The sequence below is a fragment of the Lycium barbarum genome, chromosome 8 (assembly GCF_019175385.1).
Source record: "Lycium barbarum isolate Lr01 chromosome 8, ASM1917538v2, whole genome shotgun sequence".
NCBI classification, from domain to species: Eukaryota; Viridiplantae; Streptophyta; class Magnoliopsida; order Solanales; family Solanaceae; genus Lycium; species Lycium barbarum.
In genome coordinates this window covers 52,726,256-52,742,690 of record NC_083344.1, presented here as the reverse complement: position 1 = coordinate 52,742,690, position 16,435 = coordinate 52,726,256, and the positions used below count along the sequence as shown (strand labels likewise).

At 39.1% G+C, this 16,435-nt stretch overlaps 1 long non-coding RNA gene across 1 annotated transcript; it reads right to left on the bottom strand.

Annotated features, from left to right (window-relative positions):
* Positions 1–13,441: 13,441 nt before the first annotated feature.
* LOC132605080 (uncharacterized) lies at positions 13,442–15,981 on the bottom strand. Its single transcript, XR_009569017.1, has 3 exons — positions 15,648–15,981; positions 14,690–14,740; positions 13,442–13,506 (listed from the first exon to the last, which is right to left on the bottom strand). It is a non-coding gene; the product is annotated as an uncharacterized LOC132605080 (long non-coding RNA).
* Between the last annotated feature and the right edge of the window lie 454 nt (positions 15,982–16,435).

The window sequence follows — 16,435 nt, the reverse complement described above, 5'->3', positions numbered from 1 at the left end:
TTCTCTTCCTTAGCATCATCGTTATCATGGTCATCATAGACATATTTCCATTAGAATGGTACAGTACTTATCGTTTGATAATCGGGATAAGGATCAAAAGTTTCCTTTGGATTCTGCTTCAAAATAAGTCAAGCGGAACAATAAGGAAAATCCGGGAACAATGGGCCCACCTCGGGCCGAATGTGGTAGCGTACACAATTTGCATATGTTACATGTCATGGCGTTACTTGTGGGGTTTAAGGTAGTCGGGTCCTATTTATGCAAGTTTTAGAGGTTTAGGAAGTTTTTCCAACATTTCACACAATTTTTAATTCAATTCTTCTGAATGAAAAAAAGGAAACTTTAGGTGCGGATTCCGGAGAATAGGGTTGTCCCCGAGGTTCATATCCAACCTAGTATGTTTAAGACATGCCAAAGAAGGAAGAGTAAAGCCTTACATACCTCTTTCCGCTCCTTATGCTACTCCAAATTCAAGTTGCAAATCCGCCACAATCTACAAATTGGTCACATTTACCAAATCTTAATTAGAACATTTAGAATTGGATTCTTAAAGTGACACCTGGCTACCGAAATTTCGGCAGCACTTCCCCTGTAAATACACCATCCCCAAAGTTCAACTCAGCCAATTTTTAATCAACAACAATCCGGGAATTCAACCCGGCCAAACTATCAACATACTGTCAACAACCATACTAACAATTTCCATATTCAATCCAAGATACATTATAACAACTTAATCAATTTATTACTTCCTTCAAAACCTTCCAACTCTAATAAAAACAATAACAACCTTATAATATATATTCCAACAACACCATACTAATACCATTATCTTCCATACATGTAAGAACATAATATTCAATTTACATAATCTTCCAAGACAAGCCTCCAACTACTAATACTTAACTAAGCTCATTAGGCTTTTATATGCAATATAATATCCACAACACAACAACCAACATACTAAATAAAATTTTCTCACCATTCCTTCGTGATTCACCAAATATACACGGCTATATATGTGATATACAACTCACGGCCAACATCATGCACACATGGCTACAACTTCACTAAATTCATCCAACTTCCCTTATTAACGTAGCATTCATTACAACCACAACTATCCACTAGATAAAATAATTAAAACATGAATTTCCACCCACACATAGGCATACACGGCCACTCAACTACATTCTTATTATTCATGAATTTCACTCACTTTTGTATACTACAACATGCATAAACATCCATAACATATAAAAGAGTATAAGTTCTTACCTTTTTTTTCTCCAGTTCTTCACTTGACTAAAATTGGAAACTTGTATGATTATGAGTTTTTCGGGGATTAGAAGTGAGTCGAGGGTTAAGATAAGTTCTCTCGGGGATTAGACATATGGTTGATGAATAAAGATTAATATGATTCGAATAATGTGATCAGATTATGAGAACAGACTCGAGAGCGGAAGCAATGATAAGCAACGAGTCATTCGAGAGGTGAGTTAGTATAAAAAAGAGTAAGCTTAAACGAGTAAAGAATGAAACAAGGAAGAGAAAGAAACATGATTACAGGTGTTTGAGGAAAGGGAGTAATGTGTCCCTTATAGAAATCAATATAATTGAAAGCATCAATGACGTTAAGGGAAGTTGAAGCTTATAGTGGAAAGATAGGTTTTTAAAAGGACTTTAGGAATTGTGAAGGGTTGAGTGATATTAATAAGCATAGGAATTGGATACGAGTATTAGTCTTTATTTAACATTCGAGGACGAATGTTTCTAAGAGGGGAAGGATGTTACGCCCCAGAAAATTTCATGTTACTAAGGTTGCTGACAGCTTAATGTGAGCTCAAGGAGGAGCAAATATGACAAGTGTAAAAGATGAAATTCTATTGTAGTAGCATGATTATGATATTTGGAAGTCGTACAATATGATTGGAATGATACGTTAAAAGATATATAGCCCTCGTAACCGTAAGCTGAGGTGGGGCCCACATGATGAGGTTTTTATAAAGGACATATGACAAGTTAAATGGACAATATATGTGAATTTAAACACAACTCAAGAAGGACCCTTGAGCAAAATCAAAGTGGAAGCCCTCCAAAAAGATGTTTTTAAGTTACGTTTTCGGGTGATCTGCTTAGGGAGGCCATAACCCCATCATTGTTTGGGAATTTGGGTAAACTCCTAAAAATAAAGTTGTAGATAATTGAATTATCTTTCTAACCATAGGTCGTGGGAATTTATTTGATATCGGAATCAAGAGATATGGCTGTTTTACTGAACAAAGGCGCTGGCCGCAAGTAGAGAGCCAGACACGTGGTGGACACGTGGCAGGACCACTCCACCGCCCTTTAGCACTATAAATAGACTCCAAACAATTCATAAACAGCATGCTAATGTGATATAAGGTTCAGCAAGCTTATGGAAGGTTAGAGAGAGAGGGAGGAGAGGTTAGAGAGAGAAAGTGAGAGTTTGATCAAGTTCGAGGCCCCAAATCCCGAGGCCCGTGAAGAGTGAAATGAAGAACAAGTTATTGTCGTCATTATGAACCAAAAGTTAGATTTGGATGGTTTTTATTTCGTGGTTATGGACTACATAAGGTATGTTTAAGCTGTCTGTGATGTTATTTACATGTTTATTGATAGATTTGGCGGATTAGAATGTTGGAAATGTTGAAGTAATTGTCGTATATGTTGTATTAAGTAGTTGGGGATTAGGTGTTGATTTGGATGGATTCTTTGGTGGATTTAGTTAGATTATTGTGGATAAATGTTGGGTATTTTTGTTAATGTTGAGGTATTGGGATTGTTCATAATAGAAAGGAAATGCTGTCGAAATTCTGTTAGAAATAAAGATAAGTTTAAGAGATTGATTAATGAGGATATTTATTTGATTGATTATTGGTAAATTGATATTGTTGATAGATTAGCATGACCCAAAAATGGGCTGTGGTTAGCTGGAAAGCGGCAAAGGTATGTAAGGAAAACCTTTCTTCCTTTGGCATGATTCTTGTTGTTATTCATTCTATATGTACTCCACATGATTCCATTCTTAGATGAGTAAGGTCTAAATGTTTCTTGTGATGGCTTATTGATATTGTACTCCTATTCTGTTCCAAAGGGAACACCCATAAGGTGCCAAGTTGAGTTGTGTATATGGTTTTACTAATGATTTCGATGAAATGAGTTTTATACTAAAGGAAACATAAAGTTTGATTTTCAAAACCATTCTGAAGGGGGTGCGAGATTTTACTACTTCATTTTGTTTACGATTTATGTCTACATTCCATAGTATCATCCCTTTGTACTGATATGATCACTTATTCTTTGGGTAGGGCAATAAGATGAAATTGAGTAGAATGTAAGTAGTACGAATTTGATAACAATTCTACCCTCAAACCTGAAAGTATGTCCTCCTAAGTCTAGTGAGATACAAATTTGATAACGTCTAGGGAAAGTCTAAGGCTAATAACAGGATTGTGATGACTTGATTAGTGACTTATGATATGAATTGAAATTGATATTTGTGTATTGAGTTTGTATTGATATTAAGCTGGAAGCGGCTGCCTAAAGGGGCCATCGTTATTAAGTCGGAAGCGGCTGCCCGAAGGGGCCATTGTTATTAAGCAGGAAGTGGCTGCCCGAAGGGGCCATCATTATTATGCCGGAAGCGGCCGTGCGAAGGGATTATTGTGATACTAGCCGGAAGCGACTGTCCGAAGGGACCATTCTGTTAACATGTTTGAAGCGGCATGTGTGTTGGATTGGATTATTTACTTAAAGATTGTTTTGAGACTTTTTGTGCCTATTTTTTTTTTTTTATTTTTTCCAGCGAAGGCTGCGGGTATTGAGTTAGATTGTGATTTCTTCTCTCCTTAGTCAAATTATGATTATCACTTGTTACCACCTTACATACTCAGTACATTGTCCGTACTGACGTCTTTTGCCTGGGGACGCTGCGTTCATGCCCGCAGCCCCAGATTGTTTGGCAGGTTAAGTGTATAGCTAGGATGCTTGGACGTTAGCTGGGATTGGCAAGGTCCAGCTCATTCTGGAGCTCTGCTGAGTCATATATCGATATGTATGATTATGGGTATGTCAGGGCCCTGTCCTGACTCATAATGTTCAGTTTACTTCTTAGAGACTTCTGCAGACAATGTCCTGTGGTATGTTTGTCGAGTTGTCCACAAAGTGATGTTAGTTGAGTCATTTGTGGATTTTAAAAGAATATGTATTTTTGATGATTTCAATTGGTTTAAAGTACTTATTTGATTGAAGGTTTTTATAATCGTTATAAAGATAATGATTTCTATCTGGAAAAGTTTTATGTTTTTAAATGTTTTTGAAATGACAGGTTTTGATAGAGCGAATGTCAAGGGTTCGCTCGACTCTGATGAGAGTCGGGTGCCCGTCATGCCCTACCACTGTTAGGGTGTTACAAAGAAACTAGTATTTAAGTTGATATTTTAGCCATATGAATCTATTCGGGATGAATTTGGGTGATAAACAGTTGTTTTGAAGTCAAACTAAAATGTTGAGTTCTTAAGGGCTTCTAAATTCGTCTAAATCTGAGACAGTCTGCACTTATGGCCAGATGTAAGGTATTTTCGTTTGGCATTTGAGAAAACTTATAAAATAAAAATTGTAGGCCTCTAAAATACCTTTCCAACCATATAAAGTGAGCCTCAAACGGAGCTACGTACAGGGTGTTATGATTGTTTTACTGAGCGAATATCGATTGTCGAAAACATGTGTTGGGTGCGCATCGCGGAGCCAGCACGGAAAAATTCCGCTGCATACCAAAATAAAAACATGATCAGGTGTTGAACCCATGACGCGGACTCGGCACGGATCGGGAGTTATTTTCTGATGTTGAATTTTCTTTAAGTCCTAGTTCATCATGTTATTTCCCACTTCGTTCCAAATCAATATTTCTGAGGAAAAGAACCCTAGAAAAGTCTATCTAACCCTAAGGTGAGTTCTCACTCAATACTGATCATTCCCACACCATATCCATCCCCTCTTGATAGCAAATCATCTATTTAAAACTCTAAGTTTTTTAATTCTCAAGAAGAAGAAGATAGGAGCGTGTGGAATTCGTCTAGGAGGTAAGTGTCACGACCCAACCCCGTGGGCCACGACTGGCACCCTACTTGGGCACCCAGACAGACTTACATATCCAATTATCAAATCCAAACTTAACTCAAATTTCATATTAGCCATTTAAACATAATTCAAATCAAAACTTGTCTTAAGCGGTCCCACGTATCAAAATATCATATAAGAACAGGAAGGAGCGGTGGAATACACATCGCCGTACAAATGCACATATACAAATATACAGGCCATTTGGCCGTATCCAAATCTGATAGGTTGGCGGAATATACGTCGTCAATCGTATGTACAGATACAACATAAGGGCCATTTTGGCCACCATAACTGACGGACCGCACTAAGACACAAATCGTGACTAAAGCAAACACACATAGGACCCTTGACCCACATATATGACTACAGGCCTCTACAAATGCAGAACGAAAACATATGACGGGACAGGGCCCCGCCGTACCCCAAAATAGTCAAATATACATATGAATATACATCACAAGGGATATGTACCGACATATGGGCTCCGGATCAAAGGAGCACTCTGTAGTAGTAGAACGTGTGGCGTACACTGGCAGATCACTGATCTCTGTACCTGCGGGCATGAAACGCAGCCCCCGAAGAAAGGGGGTCAGTACGAAAGATGTACTGAGTATGTAAAGCATAGAGTACAGAAATGTAAATCACAACTGAAAAACAAACCAGATACAAAAGGGGAATACTGACCAGTATATCAAAATCTGTACCAAAACATATATATACATAATACAGATAAAATCATGCAAAGCTCAGGAACGTGGTCACCACTCCGACGCTGGCGCCACACACAGCATAACACCAGAAGGTTCAAATCTCCGTACATCCCCGAACACACATATCATCATAGCATATCGCCAGCCATATCACAGCATAACTCCAAACGGAACCCGGCCCTATGGCGAGGTCTCGGGAACCGTAACATAGCATACGGCCGAATTAATCATAGGGCGCACGAATCATAACCGGCCCGGCAACCGGTGAACGAAGTCATAAATAGGCACGAGCGGAGTCGTGAGCAAACAATGCAATTTATATATCAAAACACCTTTTGAAACTTGATAAAATCATATGCTAACTCATTAGTCAAGTAGTTCGAACAATTAGTCAATACGGGGTTCGTTTTACAAAAGTATTTCCAAAGTAGTATTTATGGTTCAAAATATAATTTAGAATATCGTGGAAGCCTTGTCGGCTTGCGTAGAAAGATATATGTTGTTGTTTAAAAATTGTAACTCCTCAGGAGACAGGTGCCAATGACATAAAAAAAAATAAAAAATGACAGCTTTAAAACAACACCATACCTTTTTATACAAATAAGTTCATGACATACTAGTTATAAATGATTACAGTTAACCGGCAATATGACTGTCCAAGTCGGGCACTAGTCACGGCCTACGGGGTTGGGTCGTGACACACACACACAGCCATGCACATACACAACACAATCCCATAATTCTCATTCAATTCTAATCATTATAACATGTATACTTCTTCCATAACATAAAATAATAAAATTCTTACCTTTTTCTTCAATTTTCCACTTTCCGCAAACGACGTTTTCTTGGCAAACTAATTATACCACGTTGTAGTGGGCCTTAAACTTATCAAGAATTCAAGAAGGAAGAGATATTTGGATCAAAGTTGAAGAACTTGAAAAAAATTTCACCTTTTTTTTGCTTTGGCCGAAAGGCCTCTTGGTCTTGGCTCTCACCTTTCTTTCTTGAAACTTCTTACTTATGAATGAAAAATAAGCCCCTTTTTAAGTCTATTTATCACATAATTTTAATGACATGGGCTTGGGCCTTTTCATCTTGGCATGGCCGGCCACCTTCCTTAATTGGGCCTCTATTTTGTAATTTTTTTTTTGAGCCCAATTCATTGTGTATCTTATTTGTAATTCCCGGAACTAATTTTCAAAATTTCAATTTTTGCCCTTGGCCTTCCTCCGCATTTCCGCATCAATATTTTTCATGAATATCACACATATGTTAGATAAAATAAAATCATAGCCTTATTTCCTAGAAGGCAAGATTATTCCAAATTTTTCCAAATGCGCAAAAACGCGAGATATAACAGTAAGGTTTCTGAATTTTCCTAGTATTAATAAAGTAATGGGTTAGAGTATAAGTTCTACAAGGTTGGAATCCATTAGTGATTCATGAAAGGGTTTAAGAACCCGTTTATAAGGCTTATGAAAAAACCCTAGTTTTTGAAATTCCAAGAAACGATTCAAGTTCTAATCTTTATTATCTAAAACCATTGTAGTGTGATTGTTGAATCATGGAAAGTGCGTTTGAGCGGGATTTGAGGTATGGCTAGATTTTCCCAAAACCTTTCTTGAAGTATGTCTATATTTCAAAAATCGTCTTTTCAAGTATGTCTCTTTTGAACATACTCTTTCGATCAGTATGTCTCTTTTAAAATCATTTTTTACTATAAAGGTTATTTGTATGTCCCTTTTTACAAACTCTCTTGAAAGATTGATTCTTTATAAAAGAATATTTTGAATGATATGATGAATTGGATTTAGACTCTTGAAATCTATTACATGTTTTGATTAATGGTTAATGTGCGTGGGGGGATGAGCCCACATTAAACCTAGATTGTAACAAACCCTATATATGTATAAGATATTATGAATGTTTTTCTCTATGAGAGATGCTTAGTGATGATGGTTAATTGTTGATATTGATGATTTTACAAAGGAACCATGACAAAGTGATCTTGTTTAAAGAAATGGAAACGTTTTCATGATTATCTATGAACTTATGGATTTTCGTAATGCAATTCTCATTGATGAATTGGGACATGGAAATCTTTTGTAAAGAAGTTATACGTTTTCAAAACATTGATTTGAATGACTTATTCTTTCGATATGGCATAATTAACTTTAATGTTATTGATGGCGTGACTACGTTGAGACAAATTGTGAATCATCTTCTATGCCATGGACTTTGTTGTTGTGTTTGCCTTGCTATTCGGGAGCAAGAGTAGCCACTATGGATCCTAGTGTATTAATGCCTAGCCATTCGGGAGAAAGACTGGCCACCGTTGGGTTCGCTACCTGGGGTGTGATTTATACCTAGCCATTCGGGAGAAAGAGTGGCCACCGCTGGGTTCGCTACCCGGGGTGTGACTTATGCCTAGCCATTCAGGAGGAAGAGTGGCCACCGCTGGATTCGCTACCCGGGGTGTGATTTATGCCTAGCTATCTGGGAGGAAGGATAGCCACTGCGTACTACATAGTTCGATGTGATTTATGCCTAGCTATTCGGGAGGAAGGATAGTCATCGAGAATTATATGTTCCGGTGTGGTGCGCTATACGCGGTGTGCTTGATTCGTGGGCCTGTATTGGCATGTGTGACATTCTTATTCTCTTATGGAATTGTTGATGACTATCTTAATTGATTTAAAAGACATATTTGAAGGTGTAACTTGAGAAGAGGCTTTATAATTGGTTTCGATACTTATTATTGAGATACATAAACTGAATAACTGTTCTTATATTGGGTTCACATCATTTTCAGGTCTAATTTCTTTATGTATTATGTACTCTATTTTCTTATTAATTATTTTCCTCGAGGCACTCACTGAGTACGAAGTACTCAGGCATACAATTGTTGTTTTTGATGGTATGTTAGGTAACGGAGAAGAGCAGGTTCTTGATACTCCAGGCGTTTAGGAAGGACTTGATGTTGCTGCTGATTTGGTGAGCTCACGCATCCATTCGTGGGACACTCTATTTATTTAATTCCCTTTATTTATTCTAGTTTCCGGGCTGCGTCCCGATGGGTTAGACATTTATTCCTTATTCTTAGAAGCTCCTTAGTATACATTCGAACGTGGGTAGAAGAAGAGTTGTCGTTTAACTCTTTCGGGCACACTATCATGTTTTGGGTGAATTATTTAAATTATAAAGACTTCCGCTGATTTAATTAATATATTCCTGATTTGTTACATTTATTTTATAAACTGTTGGAGGCGAATGTTGAACCTGGCGGGTTCAAGTATTATTATCGTGTTATTTAGGTTCTTCCGATGTTGTTCATGACGTCGGATGCCGGTCACGTCTAGGGTGGGTTTTGGGGCGTGACAAATACCGAGAGTAATGAGCTTCTTCTAGAATCCGATGACGTAGTCCTGCAACATTTGGAACACATAGCCTGTCTTAGTATCTAAGAACTCCATATGTAGAAACTTCAAATAACGACTTCTCCTTCTCATAAAATGTATCTCTGTAGTGGCTCTAATGGGGATCTTTATATTGGCGCTCTCTTACCTCCATATCTAAGGATGAACCAGCTGGGTTGTGAATACCAACTCTTGCATTACCCGAATCAATTAGACAAACTCCGAGGTTAGCTAGCTGGTAAAGCTCACGGATTAATTCTTTCTTCTCCGGAGGGATCTCACATAGACTACCCATTAATTTGCGGCTAAGTGCGTCAACTACTACTTTCGCCTTTCCAGGATGATACAAAATACTCACATCATAATCCTTTAATAATTTTAACCATCGCCTCAGCCGAAGATTTAACTCCTTCTGTTTGAAAATATATTGGAGACTCTTGTGATCTGTATAAATATCAACATGTACACCGTACAAGTAATGTCTCCACATTTTTAGCGTATGAATAACCGCGGCCAATTCGAGGTCATGAGTTGGATAATTCTTCTCTTGTTTTCGCAACTGCCTTGAAGCATAGGCAATGACTTTACCGTGTTGCATCAGGACACAGCCTAACCCAACACCAGAGGCATCACAATACACAACATAACCATCTGGTCCTTCTGGGAGTGTCAAGACTGGGGCTGAGGTTAATCTATCCTTCAATTCCTGGAAACTCCGTTCAGCATCAGTCCATTGAAATTTCACTAATTTCTGAGTTAACTTTTTCAATGGTGCTGAAATAGAGGAAAACCGTTTCACAAATCTTCTATAGTAACCTGCAAATTCCAGAAAGCTACGGACTTCTGCAAGCGTTGTAGGCCTCGGCCAAGTCTTCACAACCTCTATTTTCTGAACATCTACTCGAATGCCATCTGTTGAAATAATGTGGCCCAGGAAAGTGACAAAATTTAACCAAAACTCGCATTTCAAGAACTTAGGATACAATTTACGAGTCCGAAGAATCCCAAGGATAATGTGCAAATAGGTCCAGAAAAGGTCTGAATACATTGTTCATCAGGTTCATAAACACCGCTGGAGCATCAGTCAATCCAAATGACATCACCCGAAATTCATAGTGGTCATATCTCATTCTGAAAGTTGTCTTAGGAATATCTTCTTCTCTAACTCTCACTTGGTGATACCCCGATCTTAGATCAATTTTGGAAAACCATTTAGCACCCTGTAATTGGTCAAATAGATCATCGATTCTTGGAAGCGAATATTTACTCTTTATCTTCACCTTGTTCAGCTGCCTATAGTCAATGCACATCCGTAGGGAACCATCTTTCTTCCTCACAAATAGGACAGGTGCTCCCTACGGTGATGAACTGGGCCTAATGAATCCCTTCTCAAGTAAATCTTTCAGTTGTGCCTTTAGCTCTTTCAATTCTGCATGAGCCATTCTGTAAGGAGGAATAGAGATTGGTTTAGTATCCGGTAACACATCAATGGCGAAGTCAATCTCTCTTTCCGGAGGAAAGCCTGAAAGTTCATCTGGAAATACATTCGGAAATTCATTCACTACCGGGACGGATTGAAAAGTCGGTGGCTTTTCTTCCGCGTCATGAACTCGGACTAGGTGATAAATATAGCCTTTAGCTATCATCTTCCTTGCCTTAAGGTAGGAAATAAACCTACCTTTTGGAGACGTTGTATTACCTTTCCATTCGAGCACTGGTTCTCCTGAAAATTGAAATTGAACTGTTTTCGTTCTACAATCGACATTAGCATAACAAGAGACCAACCGGCTGCCGATCCTGTGGGCTGAGCCCCAACTCTACTACTTATCGATGGACAATCTCGCATCATATGCCCAACCTGACCGCAGGCATAGCAAGCATCTGAACCTCGGCGACACTGACAGAAATGTAATCTGCCGCACTGGCAACATCGCGTCACCTGTGGTCTTCGCTGGCTAGGAGCACCTCCAAACTGAGAACCTGAGACTTTCGAACTCTGACCCGGACCAGAATAAATAGGGCGATCAAATCTCCTGCTCGCAAACCGAGGAGGTGCACTAGTCGTAGATGTCACGACCCAGCTAGGGGCCGTGACGGGTACCCGAGGCTAACCACCGAGCACCGCTCGTGCCATCACTTATTAAGCTTATTTAGCAATCATTTATCCGGTTCATGCTTGATTTATAAAAAAAATCCATTTTCATTTGGAAACGAAATGCCCTTATACATACGAGCCCTTAGGCTAGCAAACCACTATACACACACACACATATATATATATACATAATGACCATGCCATAAAACCACACGACCCACGTCGAGGATCTACGAGCCTCTAAGCGATGACATCTACAACTGTACAGAAAAGAATCATCATAGGCACCTCCGGGACAATGGAGGGCTTTCAGTCAGCTAGCAGCCTCTAAGAATCCTGAGCAAGATCTCCTCCCTGTCTACCTGTAGGCATGAACACAGCATCCAAAGAAAAAGGACGTTAGTACGAATATTGTACTGAGTATGTAAGGCGGGAATGAAATAAACAAACATAATAGAAAGATCATGAGTCATGGGACAAAGATATAACCTGCACACATGTCATAGGCAATCGTATTACTACCACATTTCACATTTTACACAATCATAGTACACACGTTATCACATCCCATACATCATCACTTACGTCATCATATACATCATCACGTCATAGTTTGTACCGTTACCCGCGTCCGGGTAACCCTCATATGCCGCTCACTAGTGGTGATCATGCCCGGCCCTCTCGGCTCGGTGTAAATATAGCAGCCCGCATTAGCGGTGACATGTCCGGCCATATAGGCGCGGTGGAATCATACGCAGCCCGCATTAGCGGTGACATGCCCGGCCATATAGGCGCGGTGGGAATCTTATCATCACACATCAATCATAACACGTCATTATTATACATCTCAAGCCATAACATCATGTTATAATTTCTTAGTGTTCCATGTGTCCCATAGTGTTACAAGTTAGCATTACTTATCATCCTATTGTCATCACATGCATTAGCATTAAGAGCATTCATCAGGCCTTAAGACAACCATACTATGTCGGGGTGACGTAACGTCGTGAACCCCCGATGGTATTATGGACATTTATGAGTATCATGCCTCGCCTTGAAGGGAATAAAACGTAAGGCGAGTGTTAGCAATAATAACATCATTAGCGTTATAGTAACATCATGCCACATTTCCTCGAATCTCTATACTCTAGCTCATTATCACTATTATCGTGCTCATAGGTGCTTTAGTACAAAGAAGGACTCATAAACTTTATCTTGTAGGGGAATTGTGGAAAGCTTGAAGGATTCATGCCTTTGAAAGAAGAGTTAAGCCTCACATACCTTTCTCATTTAAGCAATCTAGCGTTCGCTTGTCCTCCTTCAATGTCACGTCTCCACATTCAAAAAGAGGATTCGTACTAACATTAGTTAACCAACTATAAGAACGCACTACTATTTCTAGAGAAAATTGGGCAGCACTTCCTTTGTTTATACTACTTTTCCCGTATTCCATATCAACTCCCAATCACCCACAATAACAATCACAATATAGCAAATCACAATTATCATTCACATACAATGGCCATGATCCACCATTTCTCTTCATTTTTCCCCACATTTATGGTTTTGGATTCGCTATCGTATTTTCCCATGCATCACACTTATCTCATGGTCTACATGTCATTTATAATGTATTCATTGTCACGACCCAACCCCGTAGGCCGTGACTATTTCAAATGTTGTCAAACGCATTCAAGTATAAAGCAGAAGCCGTCAAGGCTGTATTTCAAATTTAGATAATTTCTCGAAAAATTGTGGCAGAGTTTCCTTTGTTTTACATACTATCCAAAATAACCCTGCGCACAGAAAATACCAACAAAGGCCACACCGGCCAACAAAGCAATATATAAACATATGCGGACTGGCCGCCGCGGCAAATGGGGTCGCCCCAAACACAACATATACACACGTCCGTACAGAAAGACCCTAACCCACAAACATGTCCACAGACCTCTAAACAGACCGACAGAGTCCTATGACGGGACAGGGCCCCGCCGTACCCGGAGTTGCCATACATACAGAATATATAGAAGACAGAAGATATATACCAAAAGTACACGCTCCGTACCAAAGGAGCTCTTCAAAATAGCAGAATCTGAGCCCTAGACTGGCGGCGTATCTTCAGGTGCGTCTGTACCTGCGGGCATGTAACGCAGCCCCCGAAGAACCGGGGGTCAGTACGAAAAATGTACCGAGTATGTAAAGCAGAAACATAACAAACATAATCATAGTCTGAACCGGAAGCACAGAAATGTAGCAAACGGAATCGTAATCCAACGAACAGACAGAGATATACCGGACAGAGTCGTAGTCCAGACAGACAGACGGAAGGATACCAGACAGAATCATAGTCCAGACGGACAGACAGAATCAGAATCTAATCAGACAGACAGAATCATAATAGGGCACAAGAACGTGGTCGCCACTCCTGCCTTTGGCGCCACAACATATCATATTTCAGAAGATTTCACATCTTCGAACATCTCCGTCACATAACACATCATATCATAACCACGGTAACCCCGGGGACAGATCACACGCCGGGAAATCGGACACATCATACTTCGTAACATATACACGGTAACCGGGAACGACATATACCACAGTACCCCGGAACCGGACACATCATACTTCGGAATTCATACATGGGACCCGGCCCCCGACCAGGGACTCGGCGGCCCATCCGCACGATATAAACCGGCCCGGGATCCGGTGAAAGGAATTATAGCACATGCACGAACTGATTAATGAGAAACCACATACATACAGATCATTATACAGACCCAATAAAATTGAGGTAGGCCATATGGCGAGTCAAATCAGAGTATTCGGATAGTGTTCATAATACGCGTCTATATCCTACTTGGGAAGGCACGACAAATTATCACCGAAATCAAATTTCCAGATATCAAAACCATTTCATAGGATTTATATAAAAATAGTCATATCATGATCAGAATAATAGTCCTGATGTTACTTTTGAAAAAACGGACATGAATAAGGCAATTTAGGTCATACAAGAGGTATCGGGGCTCCGTGGGCCCACCTCGGACCAACCCGAGGCGACATACGTAAATTACTGATAATAGACCTTATGAGGTCATCCATAATCATTTGGAAGTATTCCGACTACGTTTAGGAAAGTTTCGTACAAAAGTTCACTTTAAAGGCATTTTATAAGGAAATGGTTTCAATCGTACTGAAGGAATTGGAGCGGATTTCCATCTCGAATTCCGAGGAACGGAGTCTTATTCAAGGCTCGCGGCCGAGCCTATTATGTTCAGAACATGCCTAAGAACGAAGGGGTAGGCTTTACATACCTCGATTGCGCCTTACGCTCGCTTGGCTTCGATTCCAATCTCGTCCAGAATCTACAAATGGTCATGCTTACCAATTGTCAAATTCAAGATTTAAGACTCCAAATTCATTACATATTTGCCTACCGAAATTTCGGCTGCATTTCCTTTATACATATAACATCCCCAAAAGTTAAACACAGCCAAACAATCAACGCAACCCAACAACAATATCCATAATGACAACAAGTATTTCAAAACACATAATATGGCACAATTTGCCATCTTTCCGTCATAACGTAACATCTTTCATTCTGACCTTACACTTCCAAACCAAACTTATTATTTTCATATTCATCACTCATCAAGATCACTACAACATGATTCAAAGGCATATCCTATCGTTTTCACCAAATATACATAAAGTATGCACAATATACAAGTTTCCTACCAAAAGCATAATTCACCCACAACTTCCAATCTTTTAGCAAACATGTTCATGATATATTTCTATCTTTCAACTTCATCAATGACAACCATAATTTGCCTCTTAATACTTTCATTTCCATTTTTACATAAGTGACAATAAAATTGCATAATTTCCTACAACTTAACAACCATTCTTCGATGATAACAAAAACCATTATTCTTTCATTCACTTCACAATAACACACTTAACATACTAACAAGATTTAATTCACCTTCCATCATCCACATCACACCACACGGCCACATGCTATATTTTCCAACTTCCCCTAATTCATTCAACTTTCACTTCCAATATAAATTCCATCATAATCACAACTAGGATACAATACAAAATTCAACACATCTCAACCACACAATTATGCACACACACGGCCATACATATGCATACATACCAATACCATACAAACTTCCATATTTCCATAGTTTCTACCCATTCCTACATTCCACAACATAAACAAAGCTTCATAACATGAAAAGAACATAAGATTCTTACCTTTTTACCAACAAATTCTCCTTGCTACCAAAGATAGTTTCTTGCCAAAATAATTGTACCAAGTTGTAGAGAATCTTGCACTTAGTAATAATCCCACAAGAAATGAATTTTTGAACCAAGGATTTAACTCCAAGAATTTTTTTTTCTTTTCTTTTCTCTTTCTCTTCTTGGCCGTAGGCCTTCTTTCTTTTTCCTCTCAATTTTATGTTCTTGAAACTTCTTGAAAAGGAAAGAATTATGGATCATCTTCTTATTAATACATGAGTTAAATTTATTGTGGGCTTGGGCCATTTTAATTACCATGGCCGGCCACCCTTTGCATATTTGGGCCTTCTCTTTCGTTTTTTTTTTTGATTCCCCAAGCCCAATTACTTATGGCTAATTTAAAATTCCCGAGGCTAATTTCCAAAATTCCAATTTTTGCCCTTGGCCTTCCTCCGTATTTCACACCAATAATTTTATAGCCAACACATTCATACCAAGTAAGGTCCAATTATGGCCTCATTCATTACGAATCAAAATTATTTCGCATTTCCCGAATATGTACAAATGTCGGATGTAACATCCTCCCCCCCTTTAAAACATTCGTCCTCGAATGTTAAATTGACCTCATGGGGCGTCTTACTACTTCAGGAGGGTTCATTTTTATAATCGTCCTTTGTTGACTTTCCGATATGGATTCTTTTCCAATATGATGGAGTAATTTTTCACATTACTGACTCATATGCTTTCATAACGTATTTCCTCGCATCCCACACAGTCACTGGGCCATGAACTATATTCTGGTA